General features: G+C 38.9%; 1 protein-coding gene across 4 annotated transcripts in view; it reads right to left on the bottom strand.

The window, feature by feature from the left end:
- IL1RAP (interleukin 1 receptor accessory protein) overlaps positions 1–6,126 on the bottom strand; it is a 153,850-nt gene extending 147,724 nt beyond the window's left edge. For 2 of the 4 annotated variants that reach the window (XM_064366920.1, XM_064366922.1), the window contains exon 1: positions 5,991–6,082. The gene's annotated coding sequence lies outside the window, so the exon portion shown is untranslated. Of the gene's footprint in view, positions 1–976; positions 1,108–5,990 lie in introns of those variants that run through there. The other 2 variants (XM_021671369.2, XM_064366921.1) reach the window with 2 other exon arrangements.
- Positions 6,127–27,706: the final 21,580 nt, after the last annotated feature.

The raw sequence follows: 27,706 nt of genomic DNA, 5'->3' as shown, positions 1-27,706 counted from the left end.
CTGGGGCATCTACTCAATATACTCCCCCTCTCCATCTGAGACTCATTAAATGAGTAATGATTTGGGTAAACAGCAGTGCTGAACGACGAGGGAGGAATGAATATTTGCCAAGTGCCTTCTAGGTGCCAGCTATTAAGAGTTAGGGGCTTAATATGCTTTATCTTTCTTTAACTTCACTAATAAATAGAGCTAGATAGAAAGATGATCAATGCACAATTCAGATAGATAGATAGATAGATAGATAGATAGATAGATAGATAGATAAAGTTTGTGTCTCTCAGCTGATGACATAGTTTATTGTGCCCTGTGCCCAATGGAGATGAACAAAAATAAAGCTGCAAATTACAAATTACTGGACCACAGTTAAAAAAAAAATCACAATAGAGATAGATGTTATATGCATTTAAAGGGGTTTTGTGAGCTGGAGAGAATCAAGAAAGGATTTGAGCAGCATGTTTGGAAAGGAAAGAGTAGAAGAAGAGGAGAAGAGACAGAAGCTGAGGTAGTGTGGTGTGAGGATACAGAGAGGGTCATTTACAAATCTAGTTATATAAGTTTCCAGATTTCATGGTGTGGTATCTAGGTAGTGGACCAAAAAGCTTTGCATTCAGGCACACACAGGTTCCTATCGTCACTAACTGGATAACCTTGGGCAAGTCTACAAGTCTCTCTGAGCTTCAGTTCTTTCATCTGTAAAAGGGATATAAGAATATATATCTGAGAGTTATTCTTGTATTTAATCGAAATGACAAAAGTACATGTGCTGATGAAATGCTGACTTCTCTTACCCTTCTTTGTTCAGAAAAACACATCTCCAGGGCATAAAACAATAAGGGTATTTTCTTTTTACTCCCCTTTCCCCATTTTAGCTTTAACTTTTGCAAATAGATGGGATTACAGAATCTCAAAGTTGAAAGGAATCTTAAAGACACACAATGCATTAGAGCAGAAGAAATATAGAGATCATCTAGCTCACCTCTCCCATATTTTAGGTCCAAAGATAAAGATATTTCTCAGTCACAGGCAAAATAATACCAGGATGAGGATGTAGGGTGATGATTGGGTAGGTCATTTGTCTTAGTCTATGTCTTCAGTTCTATTCCAGAGGTGGAACAACTGGAAGTTCTTCCTAGCTCTAAAATAAAATGCATAGATGAGTCTCGGCATCATTTCTTGCTTTGTGCTGTTACATAGCCTGATATGCGTTGACTCTGTGTCCCCACCCAAATCTCATCCTGTAGCTCTCATAATTCCCACATGTTGTGGGAGGAACCCAGGGGGATATGACCGAATCATGGCAGCAGGTCTGCCCCGTGCTGTTCTCGTGATAGTGAATGGGTTTCACAATATCGGATGGTTTTAAACACGAGAGTTTCTCTGCACAAGCTCCCGTTTTTGCCTGCTGCCATCCATGTAAGACAAGGCCTGCTCCTCCTTGCCTTCCATCATGATCGTCAGGCCTCCCCATCCACGTGGAACTCTAAGTCCGATGAACCTCTTTCTTTTGCAAATTGCCCAGTCTTGGGTATGTCTTTATCAGCAGCATGAAAACAGACTAAAATCATAGGCCGTGCTACATAACTCTATGAGCCTTGGTTTCCTTAAAAAAAATACACGAGATTATTGTGAAGATTGAATGAGATGATATATTCAAGACATTCAGCACAAATAATGATGGAGACTAGTAAATTTGGCTATTAAATTTTGATGATCATAATTTAACAGACAAATACATTGAAGGAGTTGTTGGTAGAAGACAGAATCAGTGTTTATTAAATGCTTTCTATGAATAAGGTTTTGAAATAAATAGGGACTTAAGCTTCTAAGGAAGCATCAGTGTTCCTATTTCCTAGCTATGGAGCCAAAAGATCATCCCTACAGAATAACTTGCCTCAGATTTCAGCCAGACTCTTGAGATCCACACTACCATAGCTGCCAGAGATAGTTAGAATGAAGGTGGACCAAAGGGATGTCTCCTAACAACCCTATCACTGTAAACCATGCATTCTCAATTTCTGAATAAATAAATAAAAACAACAAAAAAACAAAGCATCAAATGAGTGGCTAACCTGAATTTATCCCTTAGAATATCACATGCCAAACGTTCTGTAACCTTCCTGTTCTTCAGTGTTTCGTTATTTTGTCTACACAGAACCATTTCCAAAATGGGCAAAGAGCACAGTAGGTGGCTCTCTTTAATATTTCATGGGCAAGGCAACAGTGACTCACCAGATCCTACACCTGTGTCACCAGCAAAAGCCTGATGAAGTTGAGCAACAAATGAAGCTGTGTATAGGCTGGAGATAATCTTAGTTTTTTTTCCTACTTCCTCTGATTTCCTCCAGCCACATTCTGCTTTCCTACCTGGCACAGGTAAGAATATGCTAACTGCTTACTTTTGTGCAAAAGCAAACATATGCTCCAAAATCCCAAAAGCAAGGAACAAAACGTTTCTTCTACAACTGCGTTTGCAAGCCTGTGTGCTTGCTACAACGAAAAGGGATCTAATGGCCTATGAAGAGCCTCAGTAGATGAATAGCCCCACTGCCTGGGCCAGAAACAGATCCTTTCATCTTCCTACACAAGCCTGCAACCATCACTTTCCACAAGGACTGAAACTCCAGACAAGTGATCAGCACCACCTGTAAGCAGTGGTCTCTTTCTGCAAATGCCTCCTTTGCACACTGTTCTGTCTACCTTAGTACCCACAAAATTGTCCAAGAAAGTTGAATAATGCTATGGACATTCATGACATCTGTTGTTCAAGCTTCTTCCCAGCCTTTGAACTATCATGAGGATGGCAGAGGGAAGAAACCACTCACAACAGGAAGAAAAGAGTGACATAATTCTGTACTTTATGTCTTCTTAGTTAGTAACCTTTCTCTTAGGAATCAAAGGTGTATTACATCAAACACAACAGAGTAGGAAGGTTGTCTTAGAGACCATTGCCTTCAATTCCCTCTTGTGGCAGTCGGCCCCACTAAATTCTACAGAACTGTGCTTAAGGATTGTTCTCTCAGCAAGGAAATGCCCACTTTTCAACAAAAAGGATATCCTGAAGTAACCAACCACATAAGTCCAACCTAATAACTGAAGTAAACTGTTAAATATTTCATTGGCAAGGAAACAGAGTGTGACGAGAAATGCCCTAAACTAGACATGAAAAGGTATGAACTGTATTCCCAGAGTTGAAACATACTAACATGTGACCTCTAGCAACTTTTCATTTATCTGAGTCTCATTCCAGTTATGTTCTCAATAAACTGAGATTAGATAAGAAGAGTTATCATTTAATGAGCACCTATTCACTACCTATACTTGACATTATTCTATTGAATTTATTCTTTATACAGATTTTTTTTTTTTTTTTTTGAGATGAAGTTTCGCTCTTGTTACCCAGGCTGGAGTGCAATGGCGCGATCTGGGCTCACCACAAACTCTGCCTCCTGGGTTCAGGCAATCTTTATACAGATTTTTAAGATAAGCATTTTTTTTCCATTTTAGAACTGGATAAAACAGAAACTTTAAATGATGGAATAAATTGCTGAATATCACCAACTACTCAGGCATGATAACTGGAATTTGAAATCAAGTAGGTCTGACCACAAAACACAGGCTCCTTTTCTCTATCAATTTTCCTGCCATGTCCTCCCAGAGCTATTGTGAATAACAAGGAAAAAAATAAAATGTGCTTTGGAAATTTTAAACTTCTACACATATATATGGTTTTATTAACAGTAATAATCTGTGTAAAAATAAAAGGTATAATTGACCAATCTTTCTTTGAAGAACCAGAACCAAGGGAATTAACTTTTAATCTCTCTTCCACCCTCATGATCTGACCTTATTTTGAACATTTTCCTTTTCTGCCACATGGCCCCTGTCTCTCAGGCACACATTCAGATGTATCCCAGCCAGCTCATCACAACGCATGTACACAGAACAAGCCGATGGGAGCAGGTGATCCCATCCTTTACAAATGCTTGGTGCAGGAGGTACCTAAGTAGGCACCACTGGGCTCTTATCCTCCATCAAGATATATCACACCCTGTTCTCAAGCACTTACCAATACTGCATACAAATGCTATGGCCCGTGAAGGAGGCAGCCAAATACAAATGCTGGACACTCAATTTAAGGACTTATGGCAAAACCAGTAGATAGTAGTAAATAATTGCATGAAGTGCATCAGAATAAAATCAGTTGTCATAATTAGGGTAAGAGTGTAGGAGGGAATCCATTTAATTTTAATTTAATTTTAAAATACCAATAATACAGGAAGACATGTGAGTATCTGTGTGTTCGTGTATTTAAATAAGACAAGTTTGTGTCCAGAAGGGTCTGAATGTAGCAGCATCTCTGTACAAACCAAAAGAAATATATAAGAATGTTGTTGTTTTCTGATACTAGATGAAAAAAATGTAAGGTTGCTGGACTGACCTAAGAGAGCAGGGATAGAGGGCTTAGAACAATCTGTAACATAGCTGCAACTTCCAACTTTCTCCTCTTGTCTTTCTGCCTCTTATCTATTTCAAGACCCTCTTTGTCAATAAAGGACGTCTCAGATCAGGGCAGTTCACAGGCCTGAGGTTTGACCTAAAAACTAGTAGGAAATTCACATCACTGAGAAACATCAATTTTACATTTCGAGCTAAGCATCCATGATCCAAATCACACATGGACAACATTTAGAAAATTCTAAAAGAGCTGCTCAAACTCAAAAGAAGAAAATCACCACATTTACAGATTTTTTTTTTAAATGCCTCTCTAAGGTAGTATGAAACCACCTTTCCGAAAACCCACTGTCTGCAAGGTTACTATGTGACAATATTTACAATAGTTGCTATGAGTTTTGAAGCAACCAGGTGCCAGGCCAGGCACTGTGCTAAACAAGCTAGTTGAATGATCCCATTTCATCCTCCCAACTACCCAAAGGGCTCATTGTGACCATTATAAATCTCCATTTCGCGGCTGGAATTTAAAAAAAAAGAAAAAAGAAAACAAAAACCCAGTATCAGAAAGGTGGGATAACTTGCCCAAGTTGACACAGTTAATACATGGCAGAGCTGGAGTCAAAACCCCAGGTAAGTCCTCTTTCTCATCCAGTCGCTAAACCGGGGATCTGTACAGCAGAGCAGCAAAATGCTTCGCGTGGCGCCCTGGTTCACAATTTCACAACCAGAAGGTGGAGGGAAGACAGGCTGGGACTAGCTCTTAAAGGAAACAGCAGAAGTTTGCTTTTATGTTTGTGATTTTTTTCTTTAACTCGGCTTCCTTGCCCCCTTCCCAGTATTTAGAAGAAGGAAGGGGCTCTAAGTCAGCTCTTCCCAAATGAAGAGACCCTGTCTCCCACAGGGCCACTAGCTCTGCTTCCTCCGGGGCTGGGAAGAAACAGTATCACAGGAGGTCACTGGCGCCCGGGCCTCCCTCCCCTGTCCCCTTGCTCCTCCAGAAGCTGGTCTGACACCTGGGCAGGGGCATCTTTCTGAGAAAGCAGGTCAGGGTAAGAGGGGGTGAAGCTGCAAGCAGCATTTTCCCAGGCTGTCACAGCTCTGGGCTGACAGCGGCGTGATACCGAGTGGGCATGCTAGGACACACTGCTTCCTTCTATCCCCAGAGCTTACAGCAGCGTCTGGAGAAACCAAGGCGGAGATGGTGGGGGGGGGGGTGGTAGAAGGGAGGGGGCGGTGAAAAGGAAAACAGGGGTATATCCCTCAGAGGGCTGAGGATGAGGGCAGCAACGAGCCGACGTCCCACAACTGCGTTACTTAAATCCCTGCAAAGCAAAGATGGGTCTCTGAACGTTTGGGTTCGAATCCGGGCTCCAGTCCCAACTAGCAGTATGACCTATCCCAGCCACTGCCTCGTTCTGTGCCTCAGTTTTCCCTTCTGTAAAGTAGGAGGGTTTCACTATACGATCTCTAAGAACCCATCCACCCAGAGATTCTGCGGCTCGGTGACTTCTGCGCCCTCACGGCGGCGCGAGACTCACCTTTCCTGGGAGGCTGAGCGGGCGCAGCGCAAGCAGCGGGGCTGGGCGCAGTGTCGCCGGGCGCCGCTTCTTTCCGCGCCTCCGGCCGGAGCGGACCCCGGAGACCTGGATCCTGGCGGTCTTCCCCAGTGAGCCTCTTACTTTCCGCCGCACTTTCTTTTCCCCCTTTGGGGCTCCTCCCCCGGAGCGGCGCGATTGGCCACGGCCGCGCGGCTCAGGCTCCACCCGCCGCCAGGGCGCGCGATCCCCCCCGCGCTCTGGGCTTCCCGGAGCTGCGGCCGCGGGGCGGCGCCCTGCACAGTCCCGCCCGCCGCGAGGAGGAGCGGCGCGGGGCCCGCCTGCGGACGGACGCGAGGCTGCGCTCGGAACCTCCGGCTCCCGCCGCCGCGGGCGCGGGCCTGAGCGCGCTGGGGAAGGAGAGGGTCGGTCCTGCGGCGCAGCTGGGCACGCCGCCGGGCGCTGTGGGAAGCGGCGCCCTCCCTCCACACACAGGCGCACACTTGCGCTCAGGCAAGCTCGTGCCCTCGCCGTGGAGACCCGTGCCACCCTGCCCTTTCTTCCTGTCTCGACGTATGTAGCAATCATGCTGCAAGGCCTTAAATCCATTCAGACTACACGATTTTCGCCACCACCGTGCGCCGGCACAGAGCGCGACAGGATGTGGATGCCATCTCCGCAGTCCTGAGCTCTTGCCGTCTTGAACTGACAGTCCTAAGAGCAAGCAACAGGGCATGAAAGCCAGACGGAATCGACATTGTCCACGGGTGATATACCCAGTGCCCAGCACAGTGCCTGGCACAAGGTAGGCGCTCAATACATGTATGGTGAATGAATAAAATAACTAATAGGTTATATGGAAGGAAATGATCTCAAAACAAGTATTTCCCTTTCATTCATTTCCATTTCCCCAAGTTTTTGCAAGAGCCTTCCTTCGGCTGCCCTCTGCCACTCTAGATGGTAGTCTGGAATATCACCCCGAGAAGCGTTGTAAAGGCTTTCATTAAGTCATCTCTCTTGTTCAGGCACCTTCTGCTGTGTTCCTACTGCTAATCTGTCATGATTTTTCCTGACTGGCGAGGCCCTTCATCTCTGGTCCCCATTTCTGAAACTCCCTAACCAAAGCCACCTACCACATGGACGACTCTTCGAACATACCTTGCTCGTCACATCTGTTTTTCTCCCCCTCCTACCGTTACCTAACTGAATCTTACCGATTTAGTTATTCAAGAATCAAGATTCAGAGAAAGCATTTAAGGAAAAGAAGGGGAAAAAAAAGATGTGAAAGAAGAAAAGGGCCCTGGTGAGTGGGGAGGAAAGGAAACCAGCAAATACCCGTCCTGCTATAGATGCGCAGCAGTACAAAACTCAGAAACTGCCCCTGCCCTGGCAGAGCTTCAGTTCCCAAGGCGAAATACCAGTATAATTGGAGCCATAGAAATGTTCATGATATGGGCCGGGTGCGGCGACTCACACCTGTATCCCAGCACTTTGGGAGGCCGAGGCGGGTGGATCATGAGGTCATGAGATCGAGACCATTCTGGCTAACACGGTGAAACCCTGTCTCTACTAAAAATACAAAAAATTAGCCGGGCGTGGTGGCACGCCTCTGTAGTCCCAGCTACTTGGGAGGCTGAGGCAGGAGAATCGCTTGAATGCAGGAGGCAGAGGTTGTAGTTTGCCGGGATTGCAGCCCCTGCACTCCAGCCTGGGTGATGGAACTAGGAAAAAAAAATGTTCATGATACATCGCTTCTTAATATTGCTTATGAAAATTAATTGCTCAAAATTATTATTTATCTCTGGATACCTGGCACCCAGCACCTGCTCACAACGTTGCTACCAAACCAAAGAGGAAATAATCCAAAAGAATTTAAAATGTTACCTGTATGAAGCAAAAAATAAAACTTTTTGTGATTTATTATTCATTCATTAAACATATTCTGGGCACTGACTTTTATATATATATAATACACTTAAGCATTTACACAGTGCTTACAAACTGAAAAGGCACAATCATAAGGACTTTGTATATATTAACTCATACAACCCTCAGTACAACCTAGAGGGTGCTATTGTTACCTCCAGTTTATAAAGGAGGTAAAGGGAATTTAAATTGTCAATTTAAATTGACCAAGGCTACAAGCCTACAAGTGGAGAAAGCAAAATGAGACTAGAGACATTCGACATTCATGCTCTTAGCTGCTACACAGTCTCATGTACTCCCTAGAAACCAAACATGCTAGTAATTCACAATCCAACCAGATGTAGTCCTGGACATTGAAGGGCTACTCAGCTCGATGAAAATAACATTAAGATGAAGAATCATATAGACAAATATTTACAGTATATTGTGGTTTGAAGACCATATAAATGGTTGGAAATGAAAATGATTAGTTAACCAAATGCTATCTGTTCACACAATAAAATTGTTGCTGTCATAATTATCATATTATGAATATATGTCTACAAAGAAGAAGGCTTACAAAATAATAAGGTTGAGTAAAGGTTGTGGAGGGATGAACAGCAATTGAAGGGAATGTGAAAAATGTTGATGTGTTAGGATTATGGAAATATAAACATCCCTTTTTCCTTTTACATTTGTTTTCAGTGAAATAAGCCAAGCACAGAAAGACAAATATTGCATGTTCTCACTCACATGTGGGAGCTAAAAATTAAAACAATTGAACTGAGAGTAGAGAGTAGAATGATGGTTACCAGAGGCTGGAAGAGCAGCAGAGGAAGGGGAATTGTGGGGAAGGAGGGATGGTTAATGGTTGTAAAAATATAATTAGCTGGTATGAATAATTAGCATTGGATAGCACAACAGAGTGACTACGGTCGACAACAATTAATTATGTATTTCAAAATAAGTAAAAAGTGAAACTGGAAAGTTCCTCAAAGAAATGACAAATGATTGAGGTGATAGCTACCCTGTTCTCATTACCCTGATGTGATATTACACATTGTATGCGTGTTCCAAAACATCACACGTCACACATGCATATGTACACCTATTATGTACTCATAGTAATTAAAAATGGAAAAAAAGTTATTCTAACAATTAAGAAAAATATCTTAAAGCCCTAGCCATTAAATATCCATCACATACTAAACCTGTGATGAATAATAGTTGCCTGAACAAATAAATGAAGCTACAAATTCATTGATGTTAGTGACTAATTGTGCTGGATGTGTAGAAGATGCATAATAAAATGTTTTGCAATTGATTGAAGTATTTGGAAGGGTGTTATTATTCTCTTCTTCTCCCTGCTTTTACCCTCCACCTTTTTTTTAGGTTATCTTTAATCATCTTGCTATAGCTAGAAGGGGCATCAGGATTTTGCTGGTCCCTTGAACCCAGTCCATTCACACTTTTGTCTCTATCTCTCCATAGTCAGCATCTGCAATAATCTTCACTTTGCCAAATGTAGTGGTCAGTTCTCTGCCTTCATTGTACGTGTATCAGCAGTATTAGGCACAGTTAATCTGTTGCTCTTTCACACTCACTCATAATGTATTTCATCTGCTGTTCCTTATCAGATTCTTATTGAATCCTCTACCTCTTCATGATCTCTGAAGGTTACAATGTCTTAGAGCTCAATCCTTGGAGTGTTTATATTCTCTACCTAGGGGAACTCAGGCAGACACACAGCTTTCTAAAATATCAATATGGTAATAACTTGCAAATATAAATCTGCAGCCCAAACCGCAGCCTCTGTATGCCACACTGCCTCCTTTACATCTCCTTCTTTGATGTTTTAAATACATCTCAAACTTTACAGGTTCAAAATCAAACTCCATTTCTACCCCACACCAAACCAGAGCTTTGTAAGAAACACTATCTTTAACCCAGTTGCTCAAGTCAAAAAGTTGGAGTTATCACTCTCTCTCATTGCTTATGTACACTATATCCACAAACCTTCCACTTCCGCTACATTCAAAACACGTCCCAAATCCAACCACACTTTTCCTCTTCTCCATCACAACCACCATAGTTCAAGTCATTGCCATCGCTCCCCTCACTGGTATCCTGCTTAAACTCTTACCCAAGGACTCTATTCCCCTTACTTCAGAGACCCTTATAAATGGAGATAGAATAATTACAGACTAGTGATTAAGGTCAAGGAATCTGAAGCCAGACTACCTGTGTTCAAGTTAACATAATATGGTCATTACTTAATTTTTTTTCACTGTTTCATTCTCTGAAAAATAGAAATAATAATGACAATAATATACATTATAGCGTTGTTTTTAAATCAAATTAGATTATATAAGTAAAACACTCAGGACGGGGATGGGCACATACAAATTCAATATAAATATTCATTACTGTTTTATAAGAAATATGTCATGCTCTGCTTTCAGATACTCAGTGATTCCTCATCATGATTAGATAGATTCCCCGTAGGCCTTATAGCCTAAAAGTCCTTCTGTGGCCCTGCATGATACAGCACTGTGTTGCTTCTTTAAATCTCCCATAGCGCGCTCCTTGCTTTTGACCAAGCACACTAACATGTTCCCATACGAGCGTGATTGCACTTGCTGGTCCCCTTGCTGGAATGCTGTTCCCCTGTGCCTTGCTCTCTTTCGTTACTCACCTATTCATTAATGTCCCTACTCAACTATTCCCTTCCCAACAAAGCCTCTCCTGACAACCCAGTCAAATAATACGTTATGTTACATTGTAATTAATTTACTTATTGAGTGCTTTTTTCACTAGAATGCTAACTCCAGGAGGGTAATACAATGATTTCCTGGCAAACAGACAATATTTTGTACACAGTACTCATTTAATAATCATTCGTTGAGTTATAAATTCAGTCCAAAGCTCTCATGGTTAAACTCTGATACAAAGATATTAAGTGACTGATTTATTGTCATCCTCCTTTGATTTACATTTTTTGGGGGAGGCCAGAATAATTGGAAGACAAAAACTAAAACAAATAGCGTGTGTGTGTGTGTGTGTGTGTGTGTGTGTGTGTGTGTGTGTGGCTGGGTACAGAGTAAAGAAAGTACATTATAGAGACCTTTTACTTTGAGCTTTTTGGAAGGAAAGTGAAGGGCAGGACTGAGCCAAGAGAAAAAACATGTGAAAAAAGGAAAAAATAATTATGTCACCTTCCAAATCCTTTTATGTTTCCACCTTTTATACCTCTCGGCTCTTTTTTCCTCGATCCCCACCTGACCCCTGTGTCTGTTTTCTAGCTGTTCACATCTCTCCTTGCAGCACTCAATTAGCCCTGCCCCCACTTCCCCTCTGGTGCCTGGGTTTCCAAGTCAGTATCCCTCTTCCTTTTTATTGCCTCTGTTTCTGATAAAAGCCTCTCTTCCTTCAGTGTGATTCTGCTAGGTGTAGGAAAATATGCAGATTAAACAGTTATGTTAAGGCATTGATTACTAATAGCTGGACTCTACTTTGTTGGAGATACATGCTAATTTGTTCAAACACATACCTATTGAAATTCAAGTCATTTGGAAGAGGAAATTTGACTATGCAGTGGGAGGTTTCACTTATTTCCTTTTCTTTTTTCTTTTTTCTCTTCTTTCTTTTCTTTCCTTCTTTCTTTCTTCCTTTCTTCCTTTCTTTTTTTTTTTTTTTGACAGAGTCTCACTCTAAAGTGCAGTGGTGCAATCTTGGCTCACTGCAACCTCTGCCTCCTGGGTTTAAGCAATTTTCTTGCCTCAGCCTCCTGGGTAGCTGGGACTACAGGCACATGTCACCACGCCCAGCTAATTTTTCTATTTTTAGCAGAGACTGGGTTGCACCATGTTGGCCATCCCCAAGTGCTGGGATTACAGGCGTGAGCCACTGTGCCCAGCCAGCTTTCATCATTTCTATCCCTCAGCCTCACCACCTGGGTTACATGCAGTCCGGAAAGAAGAGAGGGGAAAGGGAAACTTCTGGAACCCCTTCAACTTCCATTTATCTGCATGAGGATGAAGCTGACTCCCATCAAAGGGCACTACTCCCATGTGGAGGTGTCGAAGATAAACACTGCCTGACATTAGTTAAAGCCATGAAAACAGATTTTATTTAGTAACTATCGATAGCAGAGGAAGGAGCTGAGCTTCATTCCTTTTTGCACAGAGGTTATTTGGCCTGTTAAATGGAGAATGAGGGAGGTAGTAAAGCAGGATCTCAGTAGTCTGAGAAGTGAAACTTTACTAAAAGGTTGGTCAGTGAAATGACTAGCTGTGTGAACTGTGTCTGCTGGCTGGCAGTTACTGAAGTTAGGATTCTGTTCTTCCACAGAGATTGGGAGACAGAGGCCCACGGCGCTCAGGTCCTTGAGAGAGACACTACTGAGTTGTAAAACATCCACATTCACATAAGTGAACCTTTCTAAATCATCTCTAAGAAGGGGAGGTCAAGAACCTATCATTGGGTATTGGGTAAAAGCAAAACAGCAATCACCTCGGAGAGTTGAGTTTTTTTCAAGCAGGCATCTTAATGGGGAACTGGGATCATCCTAGGGACATGACCTCATGCTGCTGGAAGCTACGTCAGAGTTTGGTCAAGTCACTTAGTGCAGGGCTTTGGATAAAGTTAATATCTTCTGAGAATTCTGCAGCTCTCAGACGTCAGTAGATGCTTGTAATAGCAGAATCAGAATCCCATTCTCTGAGTGGCTTCTCCTTTAATGTTTGACTTCCTGGCGAAGCTCCTCCAGTGCCACCACAGGGCACTATCAGTGATAGCGACCGGCAAAGCATGTTTTCCAAAAGACAGCCTGTCTTCCTGGCCTATGGCCTAAAGCTCCTGGAGACTGTTAGAAAAGACCTACTTTTCTTTCCTCGCTTTTATTCTTCCAAACAGAAGCTTTGAAGCAAAGGTCAGGATTTTAATAAAGTCTTGGAGGAGGGTTATTATGCATTGTTGACACTTTACTGCATCAGGAAATTTAAAGACGAGAACTTTGCACGCAAAAAGAGGAACTAACCTTTATAGTCCTAACTTGGCCTTGTAAGTAATTAAGATAATGTATCAGCTTCTAGCCTCCAAAATCTAATCTAAATGGAAGAATGTTCTTCATATAGATACCATCACCTATATTTTTCCATAAGTTAAACCACTATAGTATTTAAGGGCAGACCTAATCTAAATTGGCCACAATCTGGTGAATAACAACCAATCAGTGGCAGTTAAAATTGTGCTAATATGTGCTTGTTCTTAGCAGTATGAGTGGACTGTACCATCCAGTTCTATTTTCTTGTGCAGCAACAGGAAGACTAAATGATCCTCTAGCAGAGAGGCACTTATATTATTCACCTTTAGAGAATAATTTTCAAATACTCATATGAGATGCAGAGACTTTGTATGGTATTCTTTCTCTGCCACCAACGTTGAGAAATTTACTTTATATTTTATTCATACATCTATTCAAACATGTTGAACATTTGCTGTATGTGGGCCATGTGAGCATTGCTGAGATACGGTAGACATGGTTCCTTTGTTATAGGTCAGAAAAGGAGAGAAGAGAAGATAAAATGTCTACATGGATTATACAATACAAAGTTGAAATAATATTTCCTCTTCATTGAGCAATTGGCATTGAGCATGTGACAAGCCCTTTAAACATCAATTACTTCTAAACCTCACAATATCCTTAAAAGGTAGAAATTGTTTCTCTACTTTTAGCACTGAGAAAATGGAGTCAGAGAAGCTGATTTATCTAAAGCCACACAGCTAGTTAATGTTAAAGCCAGGAGCAAACCCCAGGTCTAACAGATTCTAAAGACTATGCTTTTCCTATGCTACACTAAGGGCAATAAGAAAGTTAAAATATAGTAATATTGGAGCATTGAGGAAGGAGTACTTACAGGTACCCACCACCATGCCTGGCTAATTTTTGTATTTTTAGTAGAGACAGGATTTCACCATGTTGGCCAGGCTAGTCTCTAACTCCAGACCTCATGATCCACCGGTCTTGGCCTCCCAAAGTGCTGGGATTACAGGTGTGAGCACTGTGCCTTGCTAGAAGGAGTACTTCTAAGTACTTCCAAGTACTTCTATTTGAAGCATATCAAGGAAAGAAACAGAAAGGGTATCACTACAAGAGATTAGAAGGAGAGAGAGAATTTGAAAGAGAGATAGGATTAGAAGGAGAGATATAGTTGGACTGAAAATGTTTATGGTGACAAAGCAGGAAGGTATGAGACATAGCAGGGCAGGGGAAGAGCATGCATCCATTCATTTATTCAAGTACTATTTGATATAAAAATAAAATGACTGCAGCATGATGTGGTGAGTGCTTTATAAAGGATGGTGTGGTACTCCATGTAAGCCCAGAGAAAGGTGTTTCACACACCACTAAGAGGTGGGAAGGGTGTAGCGGGGTCAATCCTCCTACTCTAAACAGAGAAAGTGTGGGAGATGTTGGGAGAAGTGGCTGGAAAACTGTACTTGGATCAGGCATTGGAAGAAAAGGGGCCAGGCTGGTAGGGGTCAGGGGGTGGGTATTATTGATGCTACTCAAAAAGCAAGAACTCTAACTTATCTGTTTTCCTTTGTGTTCCAGAATGGTGTTTGATGGAAAGAATGCTCAAACAAATAAATGAGAACAAATAAATGAGTTTCTGATTTCTGCTAAGAGACAGGTGCTCTTTAAGTCTGTGCTTTTTTTTTTTTAACCAATATTATGTTATCAACATAGGACCTTCATGAACCAAGTATTTATTTTTTCCTGTTTAGGAGATGTGGAAAAATCTGAGGCTCTGGAAGCTGATATGGCTTGTCCAACATCGCAGAGCTAGGAATATAGAAAGCTGGATTTTAGAGTGTGACAACTTTAAATTATTTGACATAGTTGTCTGACATAATTTCTTGTAATTACTTTCCACTTTCTGCCTTGTTCTAAATGACAAACTAAGGCAGTGCTATGTTATTATTACTTTTTTATTATATTAAATAAACATTTTATTGAAGTGTAACATGAATGCATAAAACAGCACTAATCATACCTATAGTGCTTGATGCATTTTAACAAAGATAGCACAACCATGTAACTAGCATTCAGATCAAGAAAATCATACTGCTTCTGGCTGCATACTTTTGACTTAATATAATAGTCAATATCTTCATTCCTGTCAGTGTTAAATACTTCCCCTTGTAGCTCTTATTCATGCACACACTATTCCTGGAAACTCATGAGCTATTGAGTCACAACTTGCCTAGAAAATGAGCTTGTTGGTGAATGATAGCTTCTCTTTGGGGAACATGTGTGCTCCCTCAAGTAAGAGGTTGTCTTTATTACGTAAGAGCACTAGAGGTAAACCTTGAGATTATTGGACCTGAGGCAAATTTGGCTGACTGAATTCCAAGCAGCAAAAGAAAAGCAACAGTGAGACTTCTGCATCGAATTGTTTAAATGATCTATAATTAACATGCTGGTTTATAATATATTTATAAATGTAACCTGTAAAAGTTAAAATAATCAGATAACTCAGATATAGAACCCTGGAGATGATAAGTAGGGGTGGAAATGTAGAGAACAAAGGGGTCCCAGATCCCCCTAACTGTTGCTAGATGGCCTCAGTTCCAGTCCAGGTTTGGCTGCACAATCTCTGTCTGTTCCTGACACAATCATTTCTGCTTTCTGAGCTTCTGCTTCCTAAGCTTTAAAATGCTCTGAACTTGCAGTATCGTCCTGGAACAGTGGTCATCAGTCCTTGCTAAGCATCCAAATCACCTCTGGTTTTCAAATATTCGTTTATAGGTTTTTGTATGGTTTGTTTTGCATTTAATAATAGAGGTGCCCAATCCCTATCATGACTCTTAAAACTGAAACTTGATAGAGTGAATGACTAGACTTGCTGATTCCTTAGTCATCTTCCAGGGTGATATAGTTTGAATATTTTTCCCCACCCAAATTTCAAGTTGAATTTGTATTCCCCAGTGCTGGAGGTCGGGTCTGATGGGAGGTGTTTGGTTCATGGTCTGATCCCTTATGACTTGGTGCTGTCTTTGTGATAGTGAGTTCTACTGAGATATGGTCATTCAAGAGTGTGTAGAGTGTGTGCAACCTCCATCCCCACGACTCCATCCCTACTTTCTCCTCCTCACTTGCTCCTGCTTTCACCCTGTGGAGTACCTGTTCCCTCTTCAATTCCCTCCATGACTGTAAGCTTCCAGAAGTCTTCACCAGGAGCCAAGCAGGTACTGGTGCCATGTTCATACAGCCTGCAGAACCATGATCTAATTAAACCTCCTTTCTTATAAATTACCCAGTCTCAGGTATTGCTTTATAACAATGCAAGAACAGCCTGATACACAGGACAATCTTTCTAAGATCATGTATTAGTTCAAATATAAATTTGTGAAAGCTCCTAAATGGTCATTTAATTTGACTCTTAAAAAATCATATCAAAAATTTGTTTAAAATGTATTTATCAGCTGGGCACAGTGGCTCATGCCTGTAGTCCCAGCTACTTGGGTGCCTGAGGCATGAGAATCGCTTGAACCTGGGAGGCAGAGGTTGGAGTAAGCTGAGATCACACCGCTGCACTGCAGCCTGGGTAACAGAGCGAGACCTTGTCTCAAATAAATAAATAAATAATTTTAAATGTATTTATCAGAGAGAATAATGCCACAATTTTTGTCAGAAGAGATGATGAAATTTAAAGTACATTTGAATAAATTTGCACATATGTAGTTATTGAATATAACTGAAATTCCACAGGAAAGAAAAATTAAGAGATTGACTGTGTTTGTGTATACTTATTAGCCTCAAGTGAACTATATATTCTTTTCTTTTTCAGACCTGCTTTTACATTCAGATAGGCTACTACATGAAAATTAAGATGAATTTAAAACGGTAAATGTAAAATCCTGTACTGTGTTCTACAGGAAATGCAAAATAAACTTAAAAAGATAAATTTCTAAAATGAAAGCTGTGACAGCTATAGATGTTCCCATTTGTACCGTGGAATACAACATGATTTCCAGTTGAGAAATCCAGGACAGGTTTCATGGAGATGATATTTGGGATCCTTTGGAGAGACAGATAGGATTTTTCTAGAAGAGAGGAAGGTACGAGTCACTTAGACAGTGGAACAACAGGGATAAAGGCAAAGTGCACGAATTTGCACAGAAAGGGAACAAAAAATGGTCTAGTATTTCTGACTGAGTCTCTATTCCTGGGAGTAGGTAGACATAAAGTAGGAAAGACTGGATGCAGACTAGTCACGAGGGTCCTGCCTATGTTAAAGAATTGTTTTGTTTTTTGAAACCATGAGAGGTTCTTGAAAGTTGATAAAGGAGAGTTGCTTAAGGTTACACAGGTAATAAGAACTAGAAGAGTTGGACAGAAAAATCAGATTGTACAAAGTTCTTCGTATCTCCTTAACAATCCAAACATGGGCAGTAGAGTCATGGAAGAATACCCATGTCAAATATACTACACTTAAAGATTCTGAGACTTTTCTATAATAGCCTACTTGTTTGAAAGTGGGATTCTTTAGAAGTGAAAGACAGAGATGACATTTATAATAAATTTTTCCCTGGTGGCTTCAAGGCCTCCTCCAGGATAGAGGTCAACAGTTACTTATCAATGCAGAGCAGGAGCATGCAGTAGGTTGGCATCAGGAAGCACAGAAGGGGATTGCATTAGAAACTGCACAGGGAATTTTAAATTGGCCGAATGTAATTACCCATGTTGGAATTTGGCCAAGGTCTCAAGATTTAATATCACCACTCATTCTGGTCCCTGTAAAGACCCTTTATGGTCACAGACCTTAATTTTATTGTTCCTTTAAAATTCATGGGACAGCATTTCTGAGCCTTTCTCCCCTGAAACCAGGACCCTTTACTTTCTTCAGTTGGCCATGTTGCTTCCAATATGACTTTGATTGCTGCTGCTGACACCAACACACTTTCATTGCCCCTGAAGGCCATTTTATTTATTGATGCTATGTTTCCAAAAGATGCATTTTCCTCCGCCAATATGTTCAGCTGGCCACATAATTGCATAGACTGACATTTTGGTGACCATTCCGGAGAGCAGCAGATTGTGTAAATTTCACAGCTCCAATATGTCAGTTGTGAGGTACCTTGAAAAAACTGTACAGGTTGACCTTGCTTTAAGAAAATGAATCATAAAAAATACAGCAGGAGGAACAACCTAATACCACACTTCAAAAGTTAGAAATATGTAATTACCGATTATGCACATGCACATACAGCTTTATATGATAAAAACTAAAATATAACTAAAATTAAAAATATGCATAGAGACAGTATTACAGTATATTTGTTATGTAATGAGACAAATATTTAAATTCTAATAATTAAATACACAAGCATGTGATCAAACTACGAATAAATTAGGGAAGGTCATTACGCTGATAACATATGAAACAGTATCCAACCTTAAAATTATGCCAGTAATCAAAGAAATGCAAATGTAGACAAGGGAGAACAGTTTTACATGTGTCATCGAAAAAAATTAAAATTAATTTCACTGATACAATTCTGGGATTATAGGTACATTGTTATAGTCCATAATGCTAAAGTTATTAGATACAATTCTTTGAAGAAGCAATTTGGTAAATAAGATCTTCAAAACATTTTATTATTCAAACCAGAAATTAATGTAGTTAAAATAATAATTCAAACTAAGAGGAAAATATATTCACATAGATATTCACTGCAAAAAACAATGATGACTAGGTGCTAATAACCAGATACATAAAGAATGAAGAACTCCTATAACTCAGCAACACAAATAAAAATAACTTGATTAAATAATGGGTGAAGGACTTGAATAGATTTTTTGTTTCCAACAACAACAACAAAAACAATGGCAATGACCAATAAGCACATGAAAAGAAGCTCAATATCATAAATCATTAGGGAAATGCAAATTAAAAACATAATGAGACACTACTTCATACTCAATATACTCAATAAATGGCTAACATTTGAATAAAGAAAACAAATAAAATAACAAGTGTGGTTGACAATGTGAAGAAATTGGAACTCTTGGGCACTGTTGGTGGTATGTAAGGTGGTGTAGACTCTAAGGAAAAAGGCAAGGAAATTACCCTAAAAATTGGAAATATAATTACCATATGGTTCATCAATTCCGGTTCTAAGAAAACACTCAGAAAATTGAAAGCGAGTTCTCAAAAACCTACCTGTACACCCATGTTCATAGCAGTACTATTTACAATGACCAAAAGTAGAAACAAGCCAAGTGTTCATCAGCAGAAGAATGGATAAACAAATCGCAGTTTACACATTCAATGGAATATTATTTAAAAGAGAGGAAATTCTGACACGTTAAACATGGATTGACCTTGAAAACAGCATATTAAGCAAAATAAGCCACTCACAAAGAGACAAATATTGTATGATTCCAATTATATGAGGCACCTAGAGTAATGAAATTCATACAGACAGGAAATGGAATGGTGGTTGCCAAGGACTTGGGGAAGGGGAAAATGGGATGTTATTCCTTAGTGGATACAGAATTTCAGGGCTGCAAGATGAAAAGAGTTCTAAAGATTGATTGTATGACAATACAAGTGTAGACAAGAAAGAATATTTTTACATGAGTTATTGACAAAAACAAAATTAATTTAACTTTAACTTACTAAACTTTACACTTAAAATAGGTTAAGATAGCAAAATTTGCTCTGTGTGTGTTTTACCACAATTTTAAAAAAACGATTATCTGATTTTATTACAAAGTAGAAAAATGATTTAGTCAATTTCAGACATCATGTGATAGAGTATTATACAACCATTACAAATTGTAATTATGCATATAAAAATTCTTATAAAGTTTTTAAATAAAATTCAAGACCCTTATTTTATAGCAGCTAAATATAAAAATGATAAAAAGTAAAATGTTAAGATGGTAGGACTGTATGTAAATTCTGTGATGTTTTGTTTTTATATTATTCTACAATAATGTATAATTTTATAAATGTTATTTATAAAGGAAAGAAAATTGGCAGTACATTTCCATAAAAGAAGTTTGAATATATGTTTTCTTTTATGGGAAGGCATGAACTATAAATGTTCTTTTTTTCCATAGAAAAGTGGACAAATAAGTAACTTGTTACATATTTGAAAAGAAAGATCAAAACACAGTATTTAGTTTGGGATAAAAACAAAGCAATAAACTAAAAGCTAATCCATGAGCTATTGCTATAGAAAATCACAAAGATAGAAAATGGAGGGTATTATTTATGATTTTTCTGTTTTAGCATTTCCAACTTGTGATTTGTTTTTATTATTATTAATGCTTTACTGATGAGTTTTTTCTTCTAGCTGTGATTTTATGAGGTTAGTAATTTTCTTTTGTATGTGTTCATATCTAATGCCGCAAAAAGTATTTTCTGTTGGAGTGTATGTCCCATTTTATAAGGGACATCAACAGAAAAATATAATTTGATATATATAATCTTTGTAATAAGGAAATTTTGGAGAATATTAATGCAAGCTTTAAGTATTCATTCAATAAATGCTCATTTACTTTTTCTTCACTAAGTAATTTGTAATAACTGATACTTAAATCAGTTCTTAACAAAATATGTTACATGTTTGTGATGTTATTTAACATTTCTCAATTTGTCACACTGTGAAAATGATGAAAGAGCTCTCATTCCCTTTGTGATATCAAATATTCTATGAGAACAAATGAGATCATATGAAACCACCATATACAAAGCAACATTTAAGTGAAGAATTTATTGTGAAGCAAACTACTGGATAAAGAGAGAGAGGAGAGGAGGGGAGGAAACGGTGGGAAGACGTGGTGGGGAGAGAGAGAGAGCAAGCAGATTGTGGAACAGGTGAAAGTGAAGCCATAGAAAACAGAAGAGGAAGGTATTGCTCCCATCAGGCCCTGCTGTACTTAGCCTTTCCCATCATTTGCTCATTCTCTGGCTTCGGTTAAATTTCCAACTTTCCAACTGGTTACCTGTGGGTTCCTGAATAAGTTATCTCACTTCTCTCTATGGCTCGGTGTCTATACATGAAAAATGGGATTAAAAAACCTCTATCTCAAAAGATAAGTTATTATAAATGGAATAATACATTTAAAGGACATACATAGTGTCCAGTGCATTATATGGAAACAAAACGGAAGTTCCTGCCCCACCTCCTCAAATCAACCTGAATTTCTAACTTGTCTCCTGTACTTGAAAAACCATAAGCACTTTAAGGGAACCATAGAAAATACTAATTCTTATCCTGTACAAAGTCAAACACAATTTTTAACATGTGATAGGCATTTGATACATATTTATTGATTAACACAGGCACTCAATAAGCACTTCTTGATCGATGAACATTGCAGCAGAGAATATATGGTTTTAAAATGCTTTCCTGATTTATTATGAGAAATCTGAGGAACCAGATGAAAAGAAGCTATGGAGTTGGCTTCTGCATTAATATTTAAGAATAGAGAAAGGTTTTTGGATAAAGTTGTTCTAATAATTACAATTTTTTATGTTGATGCACTTCAATGTGCCTTACAAAGCATTATCACCTATCATATGACCCTCAAAACTATTAGGTAAGGAAGTTAAAAAGGCAGAAATTATTATTCTCATTTTAAGATGAAGCTCAGATCGAGTGATGTGACTTTCCCAGAGGGCAAATACATGCAGCAAATGTCAGCAGCAAGAGATGAATCCAGGAATGCCACATCAGGTTCTCTTCATGATGCTGCTTCGTTGTAATCTTGTTCTGTCACAAGCCTGCATGTAGCCTTGGAATTCTGGCTTTGGTATTTGCTTCTATCTATGTAATACAGAGATAGTATCTTTATTACTAGACTTCAAAAGTTTTAATTAGACAAGTTGACTTCTCCTCGAGAAAGACACAAAAAGGCAATTTTATTCAAATTACTGTAATCATTTTTTCACATAGGTTACTCCAGTAATGCTCCATTTATATTAAATAACCAACAGTTTTTAAACCTATTTACCTTTGTAGACCCACAACTTTGAGATGAGGTTTTGAAAAGGGCTTCAGTGTTTAAAACAATTGGGTGAAATTGTCTTGTCTGAAAACTAATTAAATGAAGTTGGCATTTCAAGAGGAAGACTGCCAGCATCTTTCACAGGAATATTGACAGAAGCTTCCTGACATAAGCATGAACACCATATGATTTGGTTCCATCAGGCCAGCTCTGCTAATACAATGATCCAATGTCTTATCACCTAAGAAGCCCTTATGTGTTTGGCAACATTAAATCATGTAGCTGTCTTTCTCATCCCATTGGCATGTCTTACTTCAAGAACTAGGAAACAAAATTAATTCTCTGAAACTGACTGACAACACTATTCAGGGATACAGAAACCACACACTATAAATCCATGTGCCCTTAAAAACATATGTATACATGACTAATATATAAAACATAATGTGCCTTGTATCCTTGTTCATGCCTGAAGCCAATCAATCCTCGCTTACCAGGTACCTACTATGTATACAGTGCTGTGGAAAGCCTTGTGAAGAAGGATGTTCTGAATCAGACCCACTCTCTACCTGTGGTAAGTTTTTGAAATCTCACAGGAGGTAAGAGCTCACAAATAGATATCACAGAAGGAAGATGGGATGAGAGCCATAGATAGAGTGAAAAGAAGTTTAGAGAAGTTTAAAAAATATCACTCCATTGGTTCAATCTGGAAAATTATTTCCTCCATGTTTGGTTTTAAACAATTCTGTTAAAATCTAACATACCACACTGTTATTCTGTATCCTATGTTGGTTCTTTCTGAGTAAATCCTTGTAAAAAAAATAAATAAATAAAGGTTCCGTTTTTGACTCTTCTATCCATCCTCTTTGCTTTGGGGAGAAGGAGGTTAGTTCTGCTTACTAAGTTATTTTAAGTAATGTTACTTTATTTTATTATTTATTTATTTATTTTTGAGATGGAGCCTCAGTTCTGTCACCCAGGCTGTCTTGTTCTGTTGTCCAGGCTGGAGTGCAGTGGTACAACCTCTGCCTCCTGGGTTCAAGCAATTCTCCTGCCTCAGCCTCCTTAGTAGCTGAGATTTTAGGCACATGGCACCACGCCCAGCTAATCTTTTTTTTTTTTTTAATTTTAATAGAGACGGTGTTTCACCATGTTGGCCAAGATGGTTTCGATTTCCTGACCTCGTGATCCACCTGCCTTGGCTTCCCAAAGTGCTGGGATTACAGGCGTGAGCCACCACTCCTGGCCTTAAGTAATGTTATTTTAAGTTGTTTTATATTCTGCTAACAGAAGTCTTGGCATGCATATGGTTAAATTTGCAGAGGGGATTTTAAAAAGAAGTAGTTGTCCAGTTGTCTGGACATAAGCTCATGGCTTCTGACTTAGGACCATTTCTTACAAAGGACAATGGAGGAGAGATGACATCTGACAGAAAAACGTGCAGCCCATTACTGAGAGTTTTAAAGGTCAGACTGCAAGTGACCTGCTTTTATATGTGAATTTCACAATGACTAAAGAACAAATGTTCTGAAGAGATTAGCTGGATAAAATGACTATTATAAACTCACTGTTTATGTATGTCAGGACAAATGGAGCACTGTAATAGCATTTTTTTCTGAATTTCTTTGAGGTATGACAGAGAAAATTAATTTGAGACTAGAGAATGGGAAGGGAGAGTTATAAATTTGGAATTTGACAATAAGGCATGCTTATACAATGTGCCAAGTCTGAAATAAAAAATGAATGTGTTAGAAAATCTCAAGTCTTTGTGAAAAAGTCTCTTCTCTTAAAAATTTTGCCAGTAAAGCCTTTATTTATTTTTGTTGTTGTTGTTCCTTCTGTTTTTATTGTGTTTCCAAAATCTTGAGCCATGATTAGATTATTGCCACTATCATCATCATTGTGAGAAATATACATAAAAAGTATGTATAATTTTTTGAGTTATGTATAAGCAGACTATAAACACTTTTAAGTTTCACAGTCACAGGGGATAAAATTTAAGGAACCTACTAAAATTGCAGAATAGCATTTATATGCATATATTTACATATACATGATATGCATATAGGACAACTATAAATTTATGGTGCTGATTTTTCATATGCATACAGATATACCAATCAGTACTCTTGCTATATACAAACACACATGTACAACATTTTATAAGGCACTTTGTCCATCTGTTTAAGAAGTTTTCATTATATTCCCTTCAATTAGAGTTAAATCTGAGTGTGTTTCCCATTTAGGATATAAATGAATCTATCGTTTTACTTCTGCTCAGCACATAGGATATAGTGCCTGAAACACAGTAGGAACTTAATAAATATTATTTGAGTTAAATTGGATTGAATGAAGAACACTAAGAATAATTAATTAAATCAACACAATGTTGATAGGATGTGTAACAAAGGCACAATGAAACTTGATTTAAAATCTATAAGCAGAATTGTTCATGACCTGGAATTTTGAAATACTACAGGGTAGTAAAGATGACATATCCAGGCATGGGAGTCATAGAGCCTATGAGTAAATTTCTGCTCTGTCACTAAATAGCTGTGTGATGGGGGAGGGGGTGATTTGTTTCACCTCTCAAACAGAACTCCTCTACTTTTAAAACCTTAAGCTAAATAACATGTAAGTGCAACTTGTACATTGCAAGCACTTGATATATGTTGCTTTTTTTCCCCTGTAATAGTTAACTATGGGCAGGGCGTGGTGGCTCATGCCTGTAATCCCAGCACTTTGGGAAGCTGAGTGGATGGATCACAAGGTCAGGAGTTTGACAGCAGCCTGACCAACATGGTGAAACCCCATCTCTACTAAAATTACAAAAATTAGCTGGGCGTGGTGGCGCGTGCCTGTAATCTCAGCTACTCAAGAGGCTGAGACAGGAGAATTGCTTGAACCTGGGAGGCAGAGGTTGCAGTGAGCTGAGATCACGCCACTGCACTCCAGTCTGGGCAACAAAATGAGACTACATCTAAAAAAAAAATTTGTGTAACCAGGAACAAATCATGTCTCTACTCCTTGGGCCACAATTTCTCTATCTTTAAAATGAAGGAGTTAAACCAAACTTTAGGGATATATATATATATAATATATATAAATATATATACACAAAATATATAATCTATATTATATATTATAATATATATTTATATATTATATAAAATAAATACATTATATGTTATATATACATATTATGTATTATAATATATATTTATATATATTTATATAATATATAAAATAAATACATTATATGTTATATATACATATTATATATATCCCTAAAGTTTGAGAGGAGTCTTGTTCTGTCACCCAGGCTAGAGTGCAGTGGCAGGATCTCCACTCACCACAACCTCTGCCTTTCTAGTTCAAGCGATTCTTCTGCCTCAGTCTCCTGAGTAGCTGGGACTACAGGCAAGTGCCACCATACCCGGCTATTTTTTATATTTTTAGTAGAGATGGGGTTTGACTATATTGGCCAGGCTGGACTTGAGCTCCTGACCTTGTGATCCACCCACCTCGGCCTCTCAAAGCACTGTAATTACAGGTGTGAGCCACCACGGCTGGCACTTTAGGAATATTTTAAGAGTTTTGTGATTCTGCATTCAGAAAGAGATTGTCATTTACCAGAATTTATGGAAAACAACAGAAATAATTGGAGGAGAAAAGGTAGTTATTTAGCATTAGTTGAAGAATGAATTCATTTTTAAGAATTTTTTCTCTTTCCTAAGTGTTAAAGTGGAAGCCCACTCTTTTTCAGGCAATTGTTCTATAGTTAAAAAGCTTAGATCTTTGATTATGCTTGCTTTGGAATTTGAATTATTATTACCCCAATGACAGTTAATATTATTCTCGTATTTGTTCTTTATGCAACTCATCCATTTTATCCACATGCTGAGAGCTTCTGTGTGTCAGCTCCCTTGGTGCTTTGGGCACTAAACAAAATAAGACATGATTCTTGTCAAGTTATTCAAAGCCTAATGAGAGACAGCAAGAGGCCAACAACTAAGGACAAAAAAATATATATTTAATTAGGGCAGGAGAAAGTGGAAAGTATTGAGTGCAGAGTGATTGATTCTGACTAAACAGGCAAAGCTTATAATTTTAAAATAAACAGACTGTGAGTTTTCATACACTTTTCTTAGGATGATTGCTCCCCAAATAGTAACATTTGAGCGTGAAGCAAATTCAGGTCCTGCAAAAATGCCCATCAAAGGTTTTATCCTAAAATACTGGATCCTACTTGCCATGATGAGAGAAAAGTCAGATATGGGGAGAGAATTTTGACAACAACTGCCCTATCCATTACCCTTGCTTACAATTCATTCATTCATTCATTCAACAAATTTTAATGGAATAACCCTGTTATGCAAGGTAATGTTCTAGGTGCTAAAGACATAGAAATAATTGATTGACAAAAATTCACTGCTACCTTAAAAAATGGCTGATTTTAGGACTGGAGCAGGATATACACAAGATGAGCCTGGAGCATCCTGCAACACCATGCTTTAAAAAAAAAAAAAGATTAATGGAGATAAGTTAAATGGGTATAAGGCAACTGAAAGGGCTCCTAATGGCCAAAGTTGGAATAATTTGAGCCACGAAATATATTAGTATTGGATTATTACCAAAAATGAATATCCATGAGTTTATACTGATAAAAAATTGAATAAATTAACAAATAGGTGAGAAGAGACAAATTCCCATGAAGTAGAATTTCAAATAATTTACATAGATACTGTTTCTTCAAGGAATTAGAGTTTCTTGAGGGGGAGCTATGCATAGTGACTTCCTCTTCCTAAGAATACAGTAAGAGGCTGGGCGCAGTGGCTCACGCCTGTAATCCCAGCACTTTGGGAGGCCGAGGCAGGTGGATCACAAGGTCAAGAGATCGAGACCATTCTGGTCAACATGGTGAAACCCCGTCTCTACTAAAAATACAAAAAATTAGCTGGGCATGGTGGCGCGTGCCTGTAATCCCAGCTACTCAGGAGGCTGAGGCAGGAGAATTGCCTGAACCCAGGAGGCGGAGGTTGCGGTGAGCCGAGATTGCGCCATTGCACTCCAGCCTGAGTAACAAGAGCGAAACTCCGTCTCCAAAAAAAAAAAAAAAAAAAAAAAAAGAATACAGTAAGAAAGGAGGAGAAAAGGAGCATTGCAATGGAGAAATCTGACAAACACTATCATCTCAGCCAGGTGATCACAGTCAACATCATCAGTCATAATTTATACTGATAGTAAGATAGATGTAACAAAAATGGCGCTTTCCCTCTGTGAACTTCCTCTCCCAAACCTACAACCTCTGTCTAATCACAAAAAAAAAATCAGAAAATGTCCAATAGAGCAGCATCCTACCATACCTCTGATGAGTGCTCCTCCAAGTTGTCATCAAAAACAGAAAAAGTCAGAGAAATTGTCATAGCCAAGAGGAGCCTAAAGGAGATACGACAGCTTAATTGAATGTGTATTCTGCATGGAATCCTGGAATAGAAAATGGACATTAGACAAAAACTAAATAAATCTAAATAAACAATAGATGTTAGCTTGTAATAATGTATCAATAAGGGTTCCTTAATAATGAAAAATGTATCATATTAAAGTAAAACATTAATAATTAGAGAAACCGGGTGGGCAGGGCATGGTGACTCACGCCTGTAATCCCAGCACTTTGGGAGGCCAAGGCGGGGTCAAGAGATCGAGACCATCCTGGCCAACATATTGACACCCCATTTCTACTAAAAATACAAAAATCAGCTGGCTGTGCTGGAATCCCAGCTGC

The sequence above is a fragment of the Aotus nancymaae genome, unplaced genomic scaffold (genome assembly GCF_030222135.1).
Source record: "Aotus nancymaae isolate 86718 unplaced genomic scaffold, 86718_ANA_hifiasm-v0.15.2.pri h1tg000067l, whole genome shotgun sequence".
Classification (NCBI taxonomy): Eukaryota; Metazoa; Chordata; class Mammalia; order Primates; family Aotidae; genus Aotus; species Aotus nancymaae.
Note: the sequence above shows the minus strand (reverse complement) of the source record. Positions and strands in the feature narration are given on the sequence as shown.